The following is a 3,493-nucleotide window of genomic DNA, read 5'->3' as shown; positions in this document are numbered from 1 at the left end:
TCCCTTGTAACCAACTCTGTGTAACCCTAGCCCCCTCCGGTGTCTATATAAACCGGAGGGTTTAGTCCGTAGGACCAAGAACAACAATCATACCATAGGCTAGCTTTTAGGGTTTAGCCTCCTCGATCTCGTGGTAGATCAACTCTTGTAATACTCATATCATCAAGATCAATCAAGCAGGAGTAGGGTTTTACCTCCATCGAGAGGGCCCGAACCTGGGTAAAAACATCGTGTCCCCTGTCTCCTGTTACCATCCGCCTAGACGCACAGTTCGGGACCCCCTACCCGAGATCCGCCGGTTTTGACACCGACATTGGTGCTTTCATTGAGAGTTCCTCTGTGTCGTCATCGTTAGGCTTGATGGCTCCTTCGATCATCCATAGTGATGCAGTCCAGGGTGAGACTTTTCTCCCCAGACAGATCTTTGTATTCGGCGGCTTCGCACTGCGGGCCAACTCGCTTGGCCATCTGGAGCAGATCGGGAGTTATGCCCCTGGCCACCAGGTCAGGTTTGGAAGCTTAAACTACACGGCCGACATCCGCGGAAACTTGATCTTCGACGGATTCGAGCGCCTGCCGAGTGCACCGCACGGTCACGATGAGCATGATTTAGCTCTACCATCGGACAGTGTTCAGGAGACCGCACCGGCAACCGCTCCGACCCTCAATCCGGAGCCTATTGCGCCATCTATGGACGGGTGGATAGACCCCGCCACGGAGGCTGCATTCTCAGCGGCGATCGAGCCAAGTACCGACCTTACCCTTCATGAGAGCCGTGACGCCAAACTGCCGGATTCTTTTCCGGCCACGGACTCCGAACCGCCTGCACCCGTGCCTATCGAATCCGACTGGGCGCCGATCATGGAGTTCACCTCCACGGATATCTTTCAGACATACTGAACTCATTAAGGTCCCTCTCCTTGTCAGGAGAAACCTGGCCGAACTATGTCCGGCAGGATTGGGATGCGAATGACGAAGAAATTCGCCGCCCACCCACCACCCACTTAGTAGCCACTGTCGATGATTTGACCGACATGCTCGACTTCGACTCCGAAGACATCGACGGTATGGAAGATGATGCAAGAGACGAACAGGAACCACTGCCCACAGGGCACGGGACAACCACCTCATCATATGATATATATATGGTGGACAAGAAGGCAATGGCGACGGGACAGCAGGGGATGACCCCTTCAAGAAGCAACCCAAGCGCCAACGTCAGCGGCGCCGCTCTATGTCTCGCCAAAGCAAAAGCGGTGATACCGGCACAGGAGATAATAACACTCCAGACAGTGCCGAAGATAACGACAATCCTCTCCAACAAAATTCAGAGCAGGAGGATGGAGAAGCCATCCCTCGTGAGAGAGCGGCAGATGGAGAGGCGGAGGATGATAATTACATGCCTCCCTATAAAGACGAGGCAAGCCTCGACGATGACGAATTTGTCGTGCCTGAGGATCCCGTCGAACAAGAGCGCTTCAAGCGCCGGCTTATAGCCACGACAAATAGCCTTAAGAAAAAGCAACAACAGCTGCGAGCTGATCAAGATTTGCTAGCTGACAGATGGACTGAAGTCCTTGCAACCGAGGAATATGAACTCGAACGCCCCTCCAAGAGTTACCCAAAGCGCAGGTTGCTACCCCGACTGGAGGAGGAAGCATTAAAACCTACATCTCTAGCGTATGACGCGGCTGATCGGCCACCTCATGGCCGCGACAGAGCGGCATTTCTGCCGAAGGCCCAGCCCGCACCCCGGCGCCACTCAAATAAAAAGGCACGAGGAAATACGCTAGACTTGCGAAACGTATTGGAGGACAAAGCAAAACACGCAAGATCGATCTACGGATCACGAGGGCGCGCCACTACGCGAGACGATAACCGTCACGCCGGATACAGTAAAAGTAAATCCGGCCGGGCCGAACACAGCGGACAAGACTCCTATGAGCTGCGTCGTGATATAACCCAGTACAGAGGCGCCGCACACCCCCTATGCTTCACAGACGAAGTAATGGATCACCAAATCCCATAGGGTTTCAAACCTGTAAATATCGAATCATACGATGGTACAACAGATCCTGCGGTATGGATCGAGGACTACCTCCTACATATCCACATGGCCCGCGGTGACGATCTACACGCCATCAAATACCTTGCACTCAAACTCAAAGGACCAGCTCGACAATGGCTGAACAGCTTGCCAGCAGAATCCATTGGCTGTTGGGAAGATCTGGAAGCCGCATTACTCGACAACTTCCAGGGCACTTATGTGCGACCACCAGATGCCGATGACTTGAGCCACATAATTCAGCAGCCAGAGGAATCGGCCAGGCAATTCTGGACATGGTTCCTAACCAAGAAAAATCAAATCGTCGACTGTCCGGATGCAGAGGCCAAAGCAGCTTTTAAGCATAACATCCGCGACGAGTGGCTCGCCCGGCACCTGGGCCAGGAAAAGCCAAAATCTATGGCAGCCCTCACGACACTCATGACCCGCTTTTGCGCGGGAGAGGACAGCTGGCTGGCTCACAGCAATAACATATCAAAGAACCCTGGTACTTCGGATACCAAGGATAGCAATGGCATGTCGCGTCGCAACAAACACAAGTGCCGTATCAACAGCAACAATACCGAGGATACGGCAGTCAATGCCGGATTCAGAGGCTCTAAACCCGGTCAGCGGAAAAAGCCATTCAAAAGAAGCACTCCGGGCCCATCTAGTTTGGACCGAATACTCGATCGCTTGTGTCAAATACATGGCACCCCCGACAAGCCAGCCAATCACACCAACAGAGAATGTTGGGTGTTCAAGCAGGCCGGCAAGTTAAATGCCGAAAACAAGGATAAGGGGCTACATAGCGATGACGAGGAGGAGCCCCGGCCGCCGAACACCGAAGGACAGAAGAGGTTCTCCCCACAAGTGCGTACGGTGAACATGATATTCGCAACCCACATACCCAAGAGGGAGCGGAAGCGTGCGCTAAGGGACGTATATGCGTTGGAGCCAGTCGCCCCAAAGTTCAACCCATGGTCCTCCTGTCTGATCACCTTCGATCGCAAGGACCACCCCACTAGTATCCGTCATGGCGGATTCGCCGCACTGGTCCTAGACCCAATCATAGATGGATTTGACCTCACTCGAGTCCTTATGGACGGCGGGAGCAGCCTGAACCTGCTTTATCAGGACACAGTGCGCAAAATGGGTATAGACCCCTCAAGGATCAAACCCACAAAAACGACCTTCAAAGGCGTCATACCAGGTGTAGAGGCCCATTGCACAGGCTCAGTCACAATAGAAGTGGTCTTCGGATCCCTGGATAACTTCCGAAGCGAGGAGTTAATCTTCGATATACTCCCGTTCCGCAGTGGCTATCACGCACTGCTCGGGCGAACCGCATTTGCAAGGTTCAATGCGGTACCGCATTATGCATACCTCAAGCTCAAGATGCCAGGACCTCAAGGGGTCATCACAGTCAATGGAAACACAGAGCGCTCT

Source organism: Triticum urartu, chromosome 7A (assembly GCF_056163025.1).
Source record: "Triticum urartu cultivar PI428250 chromosome 7A, HENAU_Tu73, whole genome shotgun sequence".
NCBI lineage: Eukaryota > Viridiplantae > Streptophyta > Magnoliopsida > Poales > Poaceae > Triticum > Triticum urartu.
This window is presented reverse-complemented; position numbering follows the sequence as displayed.